This window comes from Heterodontus francisci, chromosome 18 (genome assembly GCF_036365525.1).
Source record: "Heterodontus francisci isolate sHetFra1 chromosome 18, sHetFra1.hap1, whole genome shotgun sequence".
In the NCBI taxonomy this organism is placed as follows: domain Eukaryota; kingdom Metazoa; phylum Chordata; class Chondrichthyes; order Heterodontiformes; family Heterodontidae; genus Heterodontus; species Heterodontus francisci.
Window position 1 is genome coordinate 32142696 of NC_090388.1, and position 18959 is coordinate 32161654.

Sequence of the window (18959 nt, forward strand, 5' to 3'; positions counted from 1 at the left end):
GTATCCACATACGTGATCTTCCTTCACTCATCCCATTCTCCCTCATTCCACAATCTCTTCTGATTTACAAGCTGCAGCTGATGTACGCATACACTTTTTACTTTCCCTTTTCCATTCATCACAACCCAGCGCTTGTCCCTTTTTCATTTCAGATACACAAGAACTGGAAACTGCCCAGGTAATGGAGGACGAGCAAGAAAAAACTGAAGGTGAAGCACAAATACTGACACTGCATGTAATTTAGAGGATAGCACTGAATCAGAATCTGCATGTCGTGAGACCCTGGGATGTGCCCTACAACCAGTGCTGGGGAAACGGATAAAGCCAGTGCCAGCTCACCAGAGGACAAGGTTACACATTAGTTCTGCTGCAGCGCACTCAGATGAGAACTTGGATGTGTCAGGCTACAGAAGAAGGCTTATGGGTGTACACACCAAAATTCTTGGTGCATTGGGAAGCCTGCATTCAATGGCAAGGAGCATGGAGGATTCTCGAACCAATTTGTCACAGGGTTTTACACAGAAGTTGGAGCCCATCCTTTCCAGTAGGCAATGGCTGGCCACTTCCATCAACACATCTGTGGGGTCAACCATGATGCAATGTCTGATGGCCAGTGTCTCAGCTTCCATTATAGCACAGCAGCATCCTAACCAATATCTCAAATATCATGCAATATCAGTTTGCTGCTATGGAAGCTTAGACTGCTGCCATCATGTATCTGCATACTAATGTGCAATGGATCTTTGAGGTCATCACAGTACTTCAGTAATCTATTCTCCAACAGATTTGTTCCCTAAGTACCTTTTGCAGATATGACCTCCTACATCCTGCTGAGAGTCTTTCTCGTCCTCCTACCTCATCCAGCAGTTTGTCCTGCTCTGCATAGCTTCTCTTCATTTTCCCAGCCATCCTCAATGCCAAGAGTAAGCCCTAATAGGCAACCCACGTCAGAAAGCAGCTGTTTTCCAACCGTGTCTGAAAGCAGTTGCTTTGTGCACAAGTCTTTAAGTCACCAAAAACGTATCTCAGCACCAGCCAGACCACTCCCTCCAGCCAATTGAAACTGTAAACAAAGATGGAAAGCATCCAATATTGTAGTAGCAATAATCCAACAACCAGCCTGTATATAGTCCATAATCCCTTTAAATAGCACTGGTGGTGGGGGTTGGGGGGAGCAACGGTCCTTCATGCTGTTTAAAATCATGTTCAATTGCGCAAGGTTAAGAGAGAATGTAGGCTGGATCATGGAACTTCAAAATGGAAACACTGATATCAAATGAGCATTGCACACTGTTTGATGTCCTGATCCGCCTGTTCTGCATGTTTCTGACAGTGATTAGGTACACGCATTCTAACCCCATTACCAAGATGGCACCACTGCACTTCCCATCAGAAGTGTGTTTGTGCATCGGGGATGCCATTTTGTTAGTCTAAGAGGCCTCATAGCACTCAAAAAACATTGACTACAGAGTTAAATTTCACCCCCCATATATTTATAGATGAATCCCCGTTGTGAGTAGATTTTGCATGTTTTTTCCAATATACGCCATATCTGCTATTCCATCTTCAGATGGGCTGTTACTTTTATGTTATTGATCATACTGTCCAGGTTGCACTCTGTTCCTTCTGATCATTCTCAAATAGCTTGGTACCCATTGGACTACAACTTGCATGTTTCTCCATTGTTCATTGCAGCAGTTCCTCCAATTTAAACAAGCAATTCTGTGGCCAGCTTTTATATTACACATGCCTTCCATATTTCCACATGTTCATGGTTATTGCCACCCATGCTGAAATTGTATGTCCTACTTTTACATAAGAATGTAAGAACAAGGAGCAGGAGTAGGCAAGTCAGCCCCTCGAGCCTGCTCCACCATTCAATATGAGCATGGCTGATCTCGGCCTTAACTCCACTTTCCTGCCCATTCTCCATAACCCTTCAATCCTACTAATTAAAAATCTGTCTATCTCCTCCTTAAATTTACTCAATGTCCCAGCATCCACCGTACTCTGGGGTAGTGAATTCCACAGACTCACAACCCTTTGAGAGAAGGGTCCTAATTTCTCCTTATCTCTATTTTAAATCTGCTACCCCTTATCCTAAAACTGTGACTTCTCGTTCGAGATTGCCTCACAAGAGGAAACATCCTCTCTACGTCTACTTTGTCAATCCCCTTAATCATCTTATATACCTCTATTAGATCTCCTCTCATTCTGCTAAACTCCAGAGAGTAAAGGCCTAAACTGCTCAATCTCTCTTCGTAAGACAAACCCCTCATCTCTGGAATCAATCTAGTTAACCTCCTCTGAACTGCCTCCAATACATCCCTCCTCAAGTAAGGGGACCAAAACTGTATGCAATACTTCAGGTGCAGTCTCACTAATGCCTTGTACAGTTGCAGCAACACTTCCCTACTTTTCTACTCTATTCCTTTAGCATTAAACGCCAAAATTCCATTTGCCTTCCTTATTACCTGCTGTATCTGCAAACTAGTTTTCATCCTCCATCACCAAACACATAAGAAGCCTTTTGGAGGAGTCAGGGTAAAATACCGGGTTGCACAGGTAGGGACAAAACAAGAACCATTAGGGATCCAAAAGCAAAATACCGTGGATGCCGGAAATCTGAAATAAAAACAGAAAATGCTGGCAATACTCAGCAGGTCTATCAGCAACTGAGAAGGGAGAAACAGAGTTAACGTTTCAGGACTGTGACTTTTCATCAGAAACATTAGGGGGTTACTTGTATGAATGAATCACTGTATGAAAGTGTTGCACATTTTAGAGATAGAAGGCAATTTCTCCTAGGAAAGTTTTAGATACATCACCACCCAGTCAGATACCTTTTTGTGCAATAAGAGTGATGACCATCAAAATAAGCACTGAATTTCCTACAGTAGTAAGTGAGCAACTCTGGAACTACATTGCATAAAATGCATATGATCTCTGTAGACCAATCATATCTTACTTAGACATTTTAGGAGTTTCCATAACTTTTAATCAATATTCAATTTTGGGCTGGGAATCAGGCAATAAAGTTATTAATAGTTTGATATTTTTAGCATTATTTTAGTGCCTTTATTTTTTACAGAGTAGTGTAATATGAGGTTGGGATAGTGCACACAGATTACCAAAGTTGTACTTGATTGAATGCATAAATGTAATTGAGTTTAGATGAGGTTAGAAATGAGGAGTCAAGAGAAAGGGAATTGATGAGCCAGTTAGCCATGGAGAACTAACATGTTTAACTAACTTGTTGGAGTTTTTTGTTGAGGCAACAGAGAGGATTAATGAGGATAATGCTGTTGATGTGGTGTACACGAACTTCTAAAAGGCATTTATTAAATTGCCGCATAACAGACTTATAGGAAAAGTTATAGCTCATGGAATGCAAGGGATGGTAGTAACATGGATACGAAAGTGGCTGAGTGACAGGAAACAGAGAGTAGTGGTTAATGAATGTTTTTCAAGTGGAGGAAGGTTTGTAGTGGACTTCCCCGGGGTCAGTGTTAGGACTCTTGCTCTTCCTGATATATATTAATGACCTAAACATTGGTGTGCAGGGCACAATTTCAAAATTTGTGGATGATACAAAATTTGGAAGCATTGTGAACTGTGAGGAGGATAGTGTAGAATTTCAAAAGGACATAGACAATTTGGTGGAATAGCAGCAAAGTGGCAGATGAAATTTAATGCAGCGAAATATGAAGTGAGTCATTTTGGTAGGAAGAACAGGGAGAGACAATATAAAATAAAGGGTACAATTCTAAAGGGGGTGCAGGAGAAGAGAGACCTGGGTGTATAAGTGCATAATTAATTGAAGGTGGTAAGACAGGTTGAGAGAGCAGTTAATAAAGCATGCATCATCCTGGGCTTTATTAATAGGGGCACAGAGTACAAAAGCAAGGAAGTTATGTTAATAAAAGCAAAATACTGCAGATGCTGGAAATCTGAAAAAAAACAAGAAATGCTGGAAATACTCAGCAGGTCTGGCAGCATCTGTGGAGAGAGAAGGAGAGTTAACGTTTCAGGTCAGTGACCCTTCATCAGTTATGTTAAACTTGTTTTGAACACTGGTTCGGCTTCACCTGAAGTATTACATCCAGTTCTGGAAGGAATTAGAGAGAGCGCACAAAAGATTCATGAGAATGGTTCCAGGGAGGAAGAACTTCAGTTACATGGATAGATTGAAGAAGTTGGTACTGTTTTCCTTGGAGAAGAGAAGGTTGAGAGGAGATTTGATAGAGGTATTCAAAATCATGAGGGATCTGGACAGAGTAGATAGGGAAAAATTGTTCCCATTGGTGGAAGGATCGAGAACAAGAGGGCACAGATTTAAGGTAATTGACAAAAGAAGCAATGACTACATCATGAAAAATGCTTTCACGCAGCGAGTGGTGAGGATCTGCAATGTACTGCCTGAGAGTGTGGTGGAGGCAGGTTCAATCGAGGCATTCAATAGGGAATTGGGTTGTTTCTGAAAAGGAAGAATGTGCAGGGCTATGGGGAGAAGGTGGGGGAGCACCAGGTAAAGTGCTTTTTAGGAGAGCCAGCGTAGACACGATAGGCCAAATGGCCTCCTTCTGTGCTGTAACAATTCTGTGATTCTGTAATTCAATTCTAAGAAGAGGAGCCTCACATTGGTTTTGCCTTTCGGGTCATCCTGAAGTAATTGATGATTTGGACTGAGGAGAGCAAGCGAAGATAGACAAGCCAGATTTGTCGATTGACTTCGTTTTTGCATACCGGAAAAGAAACAGTACCTCTTCTTACTTGGCTCTATATGAAATATATTTTAATTTAGGCTGTGTTACTGAAAACACAACCACTAGGTTCCGCAGTACTTGCACATGCGCAAATGCAGCCTCATGTACTACAACGTTTCTGTCTGTGACCTTTTTGGCAGCTGCCAGTAGTGAAGATGGTGCTGCTCAATTTATCACAAAAACAGAAACAAATTAAACCCAAATGGCCACAGTGGCTGCGATCACTGCCTCCATCCCACCCCCAACTAGAGGAACTGAAGGAAATCACTATTAGTAAAAAAAAATAGTGTTCGGGAAATTAATGGGGTTAAAGGCTGACAAATCCCCAGGGCCTGATAATCTACATCCCAGAATACTAAAGGAAGTGGCCCTGGAAATAATGGATGCATTGGTTGTCATCTTCCAAAATCCTATAGACTCTGGAGCAGTTCCTACAGATTGGAGGTTGACAAATGTAACCCCATTGTTTAAAAAATGAGGGAGAGAAAAAACAGGGAATTACAGACCAGTTCGCCTTACATCAGTAGTGGGGAAAATGCTGGAGTCTATTATAAAGGATGTGATAGCAGAACACCTGGAAAGCATAAACGGGATTGGACAAAGTCAGCATGGGTTTACGAAAGGGTAATCATGCTTAACAAATCTACTGGAATTTTTTGAGGATGTAATTAGTAGAATTCTTTTGGGCCTCCTTATCTCGAGAGACAATGGATACGCGCCTGGAGGTGGTCAGTGGTTTGTGAAGCAGCGCCTGGAGTGGCTATAAAGGCCAATTCTGGAGTGACAGGCTCTTCCACAGGTGCTGCAGAGAAATTTGTTTGTCGGGGCTGTTGCACAGTTGGCTCTCCCCTTGCGCCTCTGTCTTTTTTCCTGCCAACTACTAAGTCTCTTCGACTCGCCACAATTTAGCCCTGTCTTAGAATAGATAGAATAGTAGTAGAATAGATAAGGGAGAACCAGTGGATGTGGTGTATTTGGATTTTCAGAAGGCTTTTGATAAGGTCCCACATAAGAGGTTAGAGCGCAAAATTAAAGCACATGGGATTGGGGGTAATATACTGGCATGGATTGAGAATTGGTTAACAGACAGGAAACAGAGAGCAGGAATAAATGGGTCTTTTTCCAGGTGGCAGGCAGTGACTAGTGGGATACTGCAGGGACCAGTGCTTGGGCCCCAGCTATTCAGAAAATACATTATTCACTTGAGTGAGGAATCTAAATGTAACATTTCCAAGTTTGCAGATGACACAAAGCTGGGGGGTGGGGGGTGGATGTGAGCTGTGAGGAGGATGCAAAGAGGCTCCAATGTGATTTGGAAAAGTTGGGTGAGTGAGCAAATGCATGGCAGATGCAGTTTAACGTAGATAAATGTGAGGTTATCCACTATGGTTGTAAAAACTGAAAGGCAGATTATTATCTGAATGGTGATAGATTGGGAAAGGGGGAGGTGCAATGAGACCTGGGTGTCCTTGTACACCAGTCACTGAAAGCAAGCATTCAGGTGCAGCAAGCAGTTAGGAAGGTGAATGGTATCTTGGCCTTCATTGCAAGAGGATTTGGGTACAGGAGCAAGGATGTCCTACTGCAGTTATACAGGGCCTTGGTGAAACCATATCTGGAATATTGTGTGCAATTTTGGTCTCCTTATCTGTGGAAGGGAGTTTTTGCCATGGAGGGAGAACAAAGAAGATTTACTAGGCTGATTCCTGGGATGGCAGGATTGACATATAAGGAGAGTTTGGGTTGACTAGGCGTATATTCACTAGAGTTTAGAAGAATGAGAGGGGATCTCATAGAAACCTATAAAATTCTAACAGGACTAGACAGGCTAGATGCAGGGAGGAGGTTCCCGATGGCTGGGGAGTCCAGAACCAGGGGTCACAGTCTCAGGATACGGGGTGTGCCATTTAGAAACGAGATGAGGAGAAATTTCTTCACTCAAAGGGTGGTGAATCTGTGGAATTCTCTACCACAGAAGGCAGTGGAGGCTAAGTCATTCAAGAAGGAGATAGATATATTTTTTAATGCCAAAGGGATCAAGGGATATGGGGAGAAAGCGGGAACAGAGTACTGAATTAGACGATCAGCCATGATCCATTTTGAACGGCAGAGCAAGCCCAAAGGGCCGAATGGCCTACTCCTGCTCCTATTTTCTATGTTTCTGTGTTTCAACAGTACCCTGCTCCCTCCTGCCATTGTGCTCCTCTTCGCCGCTGCCTCCTGTGCCTGTCTGCTCACCGCTTGCTCCCCGCCTCGCCACCTCTTCCCCCTTGGCCACTCGCTCCCGGCCTCGCCGCTTCATCTCTTCTGCTCTGCCTCTGCTCCCCGCTCCCTCCCGCTTTTGCTCCCAACTCCCTCCCGCTTCTGCACCCACCTCCCTCCCGCTCACAGTCTCCCTCCTGTCCCCTGCCTATCTTGTCACTCTCTCTCTCCCCCACTTCCCCGTGCGGGGAAGAAAGGCGACGATCGCGGGAGGGAGCATGGACTAGAAGCGGGAGGGAGCGGGGAAGCAGAGGCAGAGCAGAAGGGAGGAATCGGCGAGGTCGCGAGCAAGTGTTCCAAAGGTAAATAGTGGGGGGTGCGAAGCAGGGAGTGAGCGACCAAGGGGGCAGAAGTGGCAAGACTGGGAGCGAATGGGCAACAGGTTGGTGGGGGCGAAGGGTGAAACAGGGAGCAAGTGGCCGAGGGGGGAGAAGTGGCAAGGCGGGGAGCAAGTGGCAAGCATATTTTGCAGTACGCGAAAGACTTTTCACACACATGTGCGAATTAGTCCTGTCAAGCCGGGTGCTGATGTAGGCTGGACGTGTGCAGCACCATACTGACAGGAAGAGTCCATTCTGTGCATGTGCAAAGCTCGGAGTGCTCTGATGATGTTGGCGCTGGGCTGCGTTGTCAGGAGTCTCTTTGTTTAATTTATGATGCTGACTATGGCAGCTTGAGCGATATCAGATCAGTTCTATATGCTATGGCAGTTTGGATGGAGTCTTGGTACTTACCAAGTCTTCACATTGTGGAGAGCAAAGGGTTATAATCTCAGTTATGTTCTGAAATTTCTATTGAACACAAAGTGAACCATGCAAATGCTGATGTTTATCTGCTCCACAGGGGATGTTAACTAAGTCTATAAGAAGTGGACTTCCCCACTACTTGAGAAAAGTTCGTAAAATAGAAAAGAAAAAAATCCCCACAGGTAGCTTTCTTGCATTTTGCTTTAGTATTAAATTGAATACATAGTTCAGGTCAGAAGCTTACTAACACCTTTTTTGTACTCTTCCTGTACGATACGGGTCACATAAAGTTGTTAAACAGTTATACATTCGAAGTTTGGAAATGAACAGGAAACCTATTAAGCAGTAAGTCACATTGTACTAAAACCTCAGCTTGAATTGTGTAAAAATTGTGAAATGTCCTAAGATGTGACAGTTAGTCACGGGGTTGTCTGTTTCTTAATTCTGAGTTCATGATTTGTGGAAGTGACCAATACTCAAGCATTATGAGAATGCAGGACCTGGAATACTCTAAACACACTTTTATACTTGAATTAGGGATGCAGCAAAAAGAGACTTTCACACAGAGAGCAGTGTCTTCCTTGCACTATTTTCCCCAGTTTGCCTTAGTTCCAAATTAAGGTTGTTGGAGACCCTGAGCTGAATTTTACCAGCCCTCTGACGTCGGGGGTTGTGGCAGGGGGGCCCGGAAAATTCTTCCAGGAGAGGCCCACCACAACCCTCGAGGCCGGGAAGGCCGCGTCGCATTTTACCGGCGGCGGCAAGGCCTCGGTGCAGCCACCCCGCCACTTGGCGGCAGGGCCTTCATTTTAATATTAAAATTATTTGAAATAAGTGCAAATGAACTTATCATGCCCCGGCAGCCGTCCCATACCGATATCCCGGCCGCCGGCCAGAACTCCCGTGCCTTCAGAACTCCGTTCGCTGTTCCGAGGCGTGACACTAGTGGGGAGGGGGGAGGAGTGAAAATTTCAGATGCTGGGGGGGAGCAGGGAAAACTACTCCGATTGAGTGTGGGGATATGGTGGGAAGGGGTTGAGGGTCAAAGGTGCTGCAGTTGCGGGGTGAAAGGTCCTCATTTTAAAAATTTGGTTTTCCGGTGGTGTGGGTTATTTTATGCATTGATAAATCAGTTGTGGGGTGGGGGGTGCGGTGGGTGGTTGGAAATGGGATTGTAAATATCACGACAATTTTATTTTCCATTTCAGGGTGACGGCACCTTTAAAAATTTTAATTTAGCTGAAGGACTTGACGCACATTAAAAATGTCAAGGGTTGTGGTGGGCCTCTCCTGGAAGAATTTTCCGGCACTCCCTACCACGACCCCTGACGTTGGAGGGCTGTTAAAATTCAGCCCACATTAAAAATGGCAGTGGCTCCTGTGCGGTGGCGCCAGATGCCATTGCTGGGAACGGAGCAGCAGCTGCCTCTACATCGTCGGGGGCAGCCACTCCTCCCCCTCCAGTTAAATGAGCCCCTGCGTGAAATATTGCGGAGGCTTAGCGACGGCGCATCCGCGCGGGAACACCGGCGAAATCAGAGCGTGTCGCCGCAATTTGCAGCGCGGTCATAAAATTCATTCCCCTATTTTCATGTGGAGTCACGCTTTGTCCAATTCCTCAGTGTTCATGGCTGTGCATGCATGGCGATGTGGTCATATAAGAAATATGAGCAAGAGTAGGCCATAGAAAAACTCAAGCCAATGTGATAGCAAAATTGTTAAAAGATGGAATTCTTCATCCAACTCCCCTCCTTTCTTTTGATTAATATGTTAACTTGATACACAATTCACTTTTGAAATCTGACTTGTTGAATCATATAAATAGTACAGTCTAGCAATTGGCAGCAAACCACAATTGTCCACTGCCATTGTGATGTCAGAACCATCACGCTGCAGTTGCTCCATAACTGTCCCAGAAGGTTCTTATCTTGGAGTGTGATGCCAAAGTCCCCTTTAACTTTCTTATGAATAATCACTCACAGACCTGGCTCTGCACATTTAGTGAGCCAGTAAAAAGCTGTCTAATTTGACAGCAAATAACAAAACTGACGAGTACTTTTATCTTGAGAGATGTAGTTCCCTCACTGTAGACACCTAGAGATCAGTCATTTATATTTCTGAGGGATATATACAGTCTGAGGACTTTGCACCTTGAGGTAAAAGTATCCTGAAAATATGTAAGTTGAATTGTTTGACACTACTTTGTGCTGTCTTGCAAGGTGGTGCATATATATTTTAAATTCATATTTAATTGTTATACTATTAATCAAAACAACAGCAAAGCCATTGATGATAAATTCTGAACATAAACGGAGGCAGTTATACGGTTAGAGGTAGGGAGCACCAACAAAATCGGGTGGATTTCCATGTCACTTCAAACAGCACCCAATTTTTTGTAGGACAGGGAGAGGAAAATTGGAATAGGCCATATCTGCTAACTACAGCAAATATAGTCAAAATGTGCATTTGTAGGGCATGAGAGTCCCCTGTGGTCTCACTTAGGTTTGGAGCCGTACTCTAGACGTAACAGGAATGAGTGACTCAACAGCAAATGTGTTAAAACAGTAATTTTATTGAGTAATTATTAAGTAATTAATAAACAATTAATTATGACATAAATGGAAAGAAAGGTAACTTTATTAAAAAGAAAGGAAGGAAAAGAATATAGAAAGACAAAAAACTTATAGTACACTGCTATAACCCTAAATTAGTCTGTTCACGACAGCTCCCTAGGACTGAGTGTTGAGTGCACTGAGTGCAGCTGGAGGGCACAGGGTGTGAAGAAGGGAGTTGGTAAGTGAGGGAGTTCGGTAAGGAGGGGAACTATAAATTAATTTTAAAAAATAAATGGAATTAAATTAACGCAATAAAGATGGCAGGACAGGTGATGTCACAGCTGCAGTATGTGGAAGCTCCTGGATGCCATGGCAATCCATGGCAACCACGTCTGTAGCAAGTGCCTGCGGCCTGGGGAGCTTTGGCTCAGAGTCATTGAGCTGGAGGCCAAGCTGCAGACACTGCGATGCATCAGGGAGGGGAAAAGTTACCTGGACAATTTATTCCAGAAGGCAGTCACACCCTTTACGATAGGGTCTTCTGTTATGGTCAGTGGTCAGGGACAGGAGAGTATGACTGTGAGTCAGGCAGGTAAGGAGATCGAGAAGGTGGGAGTGGAGGAGCCACAGCCCTTGCAATTGAGCTACAAGTTCAAGGTTCTTGCAGCTTGTATGGACAACACCGAGGGCTGTAGTGTGGTTGAGCAGACTGACCATGGCACCATGGTACAGGAAGCCGTTCAAGTGGGGGAAGCAAAAAGGAAAGTAGTGGTCGTAGGGGACAGTAAAGTGAGGGGTATTGACACTGTTCTCTGCAGCAAAGAGCAAGAGTCCAGAAGGCTGTGTTGCCTGCCCGGTGTCAGGGTTTGGGACATCTGCTGAGGACTGGAGAGGAACTTACAGTGGGAGGGGGAGGATCCAGTCATCATGGTCCATGTAGGTACCAATGACATAGGCAGGACAAGAAAAGCGGTTCTACATAGTCAGTATGAGGAACTAGGCACAGAATTAAGAAGCAGAACCTCAAAGGTAATAATCTCTAGATTATTACCTGAGCCACATGCAAATTGGAGTATGGCAAATAAGATTAGAGAAATGAATGTGTGGATGAAAAACTGGTGTGGTAGAAGTGGGTTCAGGTTCGTGGGGCACTGGCACCAGAACTAGGGAAAGTAGGGAAAGTACCATTGGGACAATCTACACCTGAACTGGGATGGGATCAGTGTTCTAGCGAGCTGCAAAACTAGGGAAATAGAGAGGGTTTTAAACTTAATATTGGGGGGAAAGGGATCAAATTTGTGAAGATGTGGTAAATCAAGGAGTAGAGACAAAGCGAGAGAAAAAGGTATTAATATGGGAAAAGATAAACAGACTGTGACAGGAAGGGGCCATTAGTCCAAATCTAAGAGTAAATCAGCAGACAAGGCTACAGGTTATAAAAATAATAAAAGAACAAAACTAAAGGCTCTGTATCGGAATGCACGCAGCATTCGAAACAAATCAGATGAACTGAAAGCATAAATAGAAATAAATACGTATGACCTGATAGCCATTACAGAGACATGGTTGCAGGATGACATAGATTGGGACCTGAATATTGAAGGGTACATGACATTTAGGAAGGACAGGAAGCTAGGAAAAGGTGTGGGGTGGCTTTGTTAATTAATGATGGTATTAGCACATTAGAGAGGGATGACCTAAGTTCAGGAAACTAGGATGTAGAAGTGGTTTGGGTAGAGATGAGAAATGATAAAGGCAAAAAGTCACTTGTGGGAGTGGTGTACAGGCCCCCTAACAGTAACCACATGGTTGGACAGGGTATAAAGGAAGAAGTTATGGGTGCTTGTCAGAAAGGTACGGTGATAATCATGGGGGATTTTAATCTATATATGGACTGGAAAAATCAGATGGGCAAAGGTAGCCTAGATGAGGAGTTCATAGAATGTTTTTGGGATTATTTCTTAGAACGGCACGTTCTGGAGCCAACCAGAGAGCAAGTTATGCTAGACCTGGTATTGTGCAATGAGATAGGGCTAATTCATGACCTCATAGTGAAGGTGCCCCTAAGCAGCAGTAACCAAAATATGACTGAATTTTACATTCAGTTTGAAGGAGAGAAGAGTGGGTCTAGGGCTATTATTTTAAATTTAAATAACGGCAATTATGAGGGCATGAAAGCAGAGCTAGCAAAGTGAACTGGCAAAGTAGATTAAGGGATAGGTCAATAGAGATGCAGTGGCAGACATTTAAGGGGATATTTCAGAATACACGGAATAGATACATTCCAATGAGAAAGAAAAATTCCAAGGGTGGAACCCACCATCCATGATTAACTACAAAAGTTAAAGATAGGGCGGCACAGTGGCGCAGTGGTTAGCACTGCAGCCTCACAGCTCCAATGACCCGGGTTTAATTCTGGGTACTGCCTGTGTGGAGTTTGCAAGTTCTCCCTGTGACCGCGTGGGTTTTTGCCGGGTGCTCTGGTTTCCTCCCACAGCCAAAGACTTGCAGGTTGATAGGTAAATTTGCCATTGTAAATTGCCCCTAGTGTAGGTAGGTGGTAGGAGAATTGAGGGGATGTGGTAGGAATGTGGGATTAATGTAGGATTAGTATAAATGGGTGGTTGATGGTCGGCACAGACTCGGTGGGCCGAAGGGCCTGTTTCAGTGCTGTATCTCTAAATAAAATAAATAAATAGAATCAAACTTTAAAAAAATTGCACAAAGATGGGTGGCAGATCAGAAGATTGGACAGAATATAAAAAGCAGCAAAGAACAACTAAAAGATTGATAAGGAGGGAAAAATTAGAGTACAAGAGAAAGCTGGCTAGAAATATAAAAACAGATATTAAGAGTTTCTATAGATATTTAAAGAAAAGAGTTAGCAAAGTGAGCATTGGAGAATTAATAAGGGAAAATATGGAGATGCAGATGAATTGAACAGGTATTTTGCATCAGTCTTCACCATAGAGGATACAAGCAACATCCCAGAAATAGTTGTAAAGCAGGAAATGGAAGAGAGGGCGGAACTCAAGAAAATTAGAATCACCATGGAAGTAGTACTGAGCAAATTATTAAAGCTGCGGGCTGACAAGTCCCCGGGTCCTGATGGACTTCATCGTAGGGTCTTAAAAGAAGTGGCTAGTGAGATAGTTGATGAGTTGGTTTTAATGTTCCAAAATTTCCTAGATTCGGGGAAGGTACCATTCAATTAAAATAAACCAACATAACTCCTTTATTCAAAAAGGGATGAAGACAGAAAGCAGGAAACTACAGGCCAGTTAGCTTAACATCTGTCAGAGGGAAAATGTTAGAAGCTCTTATTAAAGATGTCATAGCAGGACACTTAGGAAAATTCAAGGTAATCAGGCAGAGTCAACATGGTTTTGTGAAAGGGAAATCCTGTTTAACCAATTTATTGGAGTTCTTTGAAGATGTAACATGTGCTGTGGATAAAGGGGAACTGGTGGATGTACTGTACTTGGTGTTCCAGAAGGCATTTGATAAGGTGCCATATCAAAGGTTATTGTGGAAAATAAAAGCTCATGGTGTAGGGGGTAACATTTTGGCGTGGATAGAAGGTTGGCGAGCTAACAAGAAACAGAGAGTAGGCATAAATGGGTCATTTTCTGGTTGGCAAGATGTAATGAGTGGTCTGCCACAGGGATCAGTACTGGGGCCTCAACTACTTACTATTTATATAAATGACTTGGATGAAGGGACTGAAGGTATGGTTTCTAAATTTGCTAGTGATACAAAGACAGGTAGGAAAGTAGGTTGTGAAGAGGACATAAGGAGACTACAAAGGGGTATAGATAGGTTAAGTGAGTGAGCAAAGATCTAGCAAATGGAGTATAATGTGAGAAAATGTGAAATTGTGCATTTTGGCAGGAAGAATAAAAAAGAAGCATATTATCTAAATGGTGAGAGATTGCAGAAGGATCTGGGTGTCCTGGTGCATGAATTGCAAAAGGTTAGTATGCAAGTGCAGATAGTAGAATGTTACTGTTTATTGCGAGGGGAATTGAATACAAAAGTAGGGAAGGTATGCTTCAATTATACAGGGCACTGGTGAGAGCACATCTGGAGTACTGTATACAGTATTGGTCTCCTTATTTAAGAAAGGATGTAAATGCGTTGGAAGCAGTTCAGAGAAGGTTTACAAGACGAATAACTCGAATGGGCTGGTTATCTTATGAGGAAAGGTTAGACAGGCTGGCTTATATCTGCTGGAGTTTAGAAGAGTAAGAGGCAACTTGATTGAAACATATAAAATTCTGAGAGGTCTTGACAGAGTGGATGTAGAAAGGATGTTTCCTCTTGTGGGAGAATCTAGAACTACAGGTCACTGTTTAAAAATAAGGGGTTGCCCGTTTAAGACAGAGATAAGAAGAAATTTTTTCTCTCAGAGGGAAGTCTCCTCCTCAAAAGGTGGTGGAAGCAGAGTCTTTGAATATTTTTCAGGCAAAGGTAGATAGATTCTTGATAAGCAAGAGATGACAGGTTATTGGGGGTAGGCAGGAACGTGGAGTTGAGGCTACAGTCTAATCAGCCATGAACATGTTAAATTGTGGAGCAGGCTCGAGGGGACGAGTGGCCTATTCCTGCTCTTAATTTGTGCGTTCGTGTGTTGGTATGTCCCTAAAATGGTACAGTGTTCCCCTTGATACATACACCACCAAGTTTCCAAAAGAACTTATAGCATACTGTTATAACACCAAATTAGTCATTTCACAACAGCTGCCTAAAATAGTACCATTCCCCCTTGGTACATCCATCACCAAATCTCCAGAGAACATTGCACGGGGGTAAACTCTCCGTCGACGTCCCTTCCTCCCTAGTCTTCAGTAGTTGACTAGTCCACTCCAGCTGCAGCCCCGACGTTGGATGCTGTGCTCTTTAAATCTGATTTCTGGCTATATTCCAGCTTTCCGAGGTCTCCATCAGACTTTCTCAAAACAAGAGTCTGACAACCATGAGTCCTTATCAAATTCTTCGCACAGGCGCTACGAAGCTGCCCAGGCTGTTTACACGTCCTTTGATGGTGTCTCTCACCTGCATCAATTCGGTTATACTGTCCATCAATTAAGCTCCATGTTCTGACTTCACACCATAGTGGACCACCCCATGTGCAAGGTTATCCATTGTCCTGGCTTGTAGTTCAAGGGTCATCGAGTACCTTAAGAAGTGACTTTGGTTTAAACAATGGGAAACAACCGTTATTTTTAAGAAGAGAAAAACAGTAGTTAAGTCAAAACAACAGTTAGGAGCATAGCCTACTTTGACCAGCATAAAAACAAAAGGAAAAAGTTCTTTGGAAAAACAAGTAGATAGTTAATACTGATTGCCATTGATTACATAATTGATTAATTGCTTGACTTAATCAGAGTACAATCACACTTAGTTTAAATCAATTTCTACAAAGTAACCTTTAAAAATTCATTATGTTTTTTTTAGAAATAAAAGCAAAGCAAAAGGAAGGCAGCAATAAAATGCAAAAACATGACTAGTACAAAAAGTAGTGGCTGCAGGCCTCAGGCCTACACATTGGATCCAATTTCTAGAGAAGTTACAGACTTTCTTGGGACAATTGGACTTCCCAATCCATATCTATCCTCGTGACAAATAACAGAATCAGTTGTCAGTAAAACTGGAGGTGATGCATTAAAATCCTTTTCAAGTCATTGGAAAATATGAAGTTATATATAATTTGTGGGGAGATCAGGATTGCAGCATTTATTGTGGAAGGCAGGACTTACCTTTAAGCTATATAAAGATCCTTAGCCCAGTCTTTTTCTTACTTTTCCCAAAAAAATTCTCTCTGCTCTTCTGCTCCAGACATTGTAATCATTGATCTTGTGCCATTCAGGCCTATTGTTTTACAAATCTTATTTCAGCTTATAACTGGCTCCAATATATTCATTAGTGAAACTCCATATGGTTTTTTTTTCATTTATGGGATGAGAGTCGCTGGCTAGGTCAGCATTTCCTGCCCATCTCTAATTGTACTTGAGAAGGTGGTGGTGAGCTGCTTTCTTGAACCGATGCAGTCCATGTGGGGTAGGTACACCCACAGTGCTGCTAGGAAGGAAGTTTCAGGATTTTGACTCAGCGACGGTAATATAGTTCCAAGTCAGGATGGCGTGTGTCCTTGAAGGGGAACTTGCAGTGGTGGGGTTCCCACTAGCATGAGCATGAGCAAAACAATTCTAGGGTTAATTTTACAAATTCACTCTTGAAGCAGAACTTTGCTTATTGGGAGCACATATTGAGAATTTGAACAGATGCCAGCCACGTTTTTGCATGCATTAGTTTTTAGCCAGGAAAACATGGAGAGTGCATAGCAGAATTCCGAAAAAAATATGGAAACTGAAGGAAGGATCACAGACCTGAAACATTAACCCTATCTTCTTCTCTTCATAGACGATACCTGACCTGCTGAGCAATTCCAGCATTTTCTTTATTATTTCAAGTTTCCAGCATCTGCAGCATTTTACTTTTTGTGTTATTTTGCTTCTCGTAAACATGCCCCCTTGTAGTACTAGCACGGGGAGAAGTGGGTGAAGCATTGGTCCAGCCCTCACATTCATTTCTCTGCTGATAAATCTATCCCATTTATATCATGGAGGAATTTTATCAGTAGAATGACAAGAGCGTAAGTTTGCCAAACCATGTTCAAACTTCATTTTGTAGATCTATGTAGAGGCATTAGTTACTAATTTGTTGGAACTTGAACTCTTGTTAAGTTCTGAATAACAAAATGCAAGGGTTGTCTCAATCTCCTGCTGTAATTTCAGCAGGAAATTGACAGAACATCCAGAGAAACAGTGCAAATGGCTGAAAACAGTCAAAAGTGTATTACTGTAATGACAGATCTTCAACTGTGTAGCATCAGGTGGAATTAATTCTAATTACTTTTTTTTCCAAATGCTGTGTTGGTGGGAAACATAAGGGGTCGAGTTTCCAATCATGCATTATTTTGATGGTGCATTACTCAGGCTTATTAGTACACCTATGGTCACCTGTGGAAATTCATTCCCTAAATCTGTAGCCACATGATGGAATGGTGCAACACTCTCATTTCCTGTTGATTGGCAAAGTCAGAAATAGATAGTAGTAAGTGACCCTGCTTGTCACTCCAAGGCACAAGTAGAGTACTACAGCATGACTGAAAATAGGTGAAGGAATAGTCTTGAGCACATTGTCAACCATTACTGCCACAGGCCTTATGATGCTGTGTTAGCCTAAATTCATGGAAATTGCAAGAAAGTCTAAACAACATCATTGGGGCCTAATTGTAATATAACTAATTGAGAATGGATCGGTACAAAACCAGAAAGGAAAATTGGGCAGGGCACTAAATAAGCAGGAATCTGGCAGAGTAGATCTTTTTTAGGAACTTAGGAATAGGAGGAGGCCTTTCAGCCCCTGAGCCTGTTCCACCATTCAATGAGTTTATGGCTTATCTGTATCTTAACGTCATCTACCCACCTTGGTACTGTATTCCTTAATATCTTAACAAAACTCTATCAATCTCAGTTTTGAAATTTTTGACTTACCTAAGGTCGAATTTTGACCCCCATATGGGGGTGAGTATGGAGACAGGTGCCTCGAAAATGGTCGGCGTGCTGGTTTGCCAGCATCATCCTGTCCCTGGGCCAATTTCCTGGAGGCGGGACTGAGGCAGAACAGCTACCCAATTATCCGGGGCCCAAGGAGTCGGGAACAGGCTAGTTGCCTGGAGGTGGCCTCTCGGCAGCAGACCAAGGGCTAGAGCTCCAGGCAGGCTTTGAGTCCCTGCCTGCTTGCTTGGCGACAGCAGCAGCCACAGGCTGCCCTGTGGAGGGGTTTCCCCACAATGGTAGCCTGGCTGCCGTGGCCATTTTTAATTGAAAAGTTTTAAAAGTTGCTGAGAGGGCACTTCAAGATGGAGGCACTCTCTCTCTCCTTTACTTAAAACGGCAGGCTGCAGCTCCTTCTGAACTGACAGCCTCCAATTAGTCCTCCAGCTTTGAGAGCCCGCCCGCTGTTCTTAATAGGATGGCAAACATGCCCTATGGCCACTAATTGGCTAATGCAGAAAAAATCACTTCCGGGTGACTGTTCCTCATACAGTGTGGGTTTGGGACCCCCGTTTGACCCCGACATTGGGGTCCTGACCTAAGACCCAATATCCTGCCGCTAGCCTCAACAGATTTTTGGGGGGAGAGAGTACCAGATTTTCACTATCTTTTGTATGAAGAAATGGCCTAGCTCTAATTTTAAGGTTTTGTCCCCTCATCCAGGACTCCCCCAACAGAGGAAATAGTTTCACTCTATCTAATCCTTTGATTATTTTAAACATTTCAATTAGATCACCCCTTAATCTGCTATGTTCAAGGGAATAGTCTAGTCTGTGGAACCTGTCCTTATAATTTAACCCTTTTAGCTTCTATTATTCTGGTGAATTTGCATTGCGTCCCTTCCAAGGCCAGTATATCCTTCCTGGTGTACAGTGACCAGAACTGAATGCATGACAACGAAAGGGATCTAACCAGAACTCTGTGGGCTGAATTTTACCAGCCCCTCAACACAGTGGGTCACGGCGGAGGGGCCGGTAAAATGATGCGGGAGCAGCTTGCCTCGACCCC

The 18959-nt window shown here is 43.3% G+C and overlaps 2 long non-coding RNA genes across 3 annotated transcripts in view; one reads left to right on the forward strand and one right to left on the reverse strand.

Annotated features, from left to right (window-relative positions):
* LOC137379537 (uncharacterized) overlaps positions 1–18959 on the forward strand; it is a 178252-nt gene that overhangs the window by 101617 nt on the left and 57676 nt on the right. The gene's annotated exons all lie outside the window — the stretch shown is intronic.
* Positions 1–18959, reverse strand: part of LOC137379534 (uncharacterized) — a 46115-nt gene that overhangs the window by 15979 nt on the left and 11177 nt on the right. The window contains exon 3 of one of the 2 annotated variants that reach the window (XR_010976849.1): positions 15385–15520. This is a non-coding gene — a long non-coding RNA (uncharacterized lncRNA). Of the gene's footprint in view, positions 1–10093; positions 15521–18959 lie in introns of those variants that run through there. The other variant, XR_010976848.1, reaches the window with a different exon arrangement.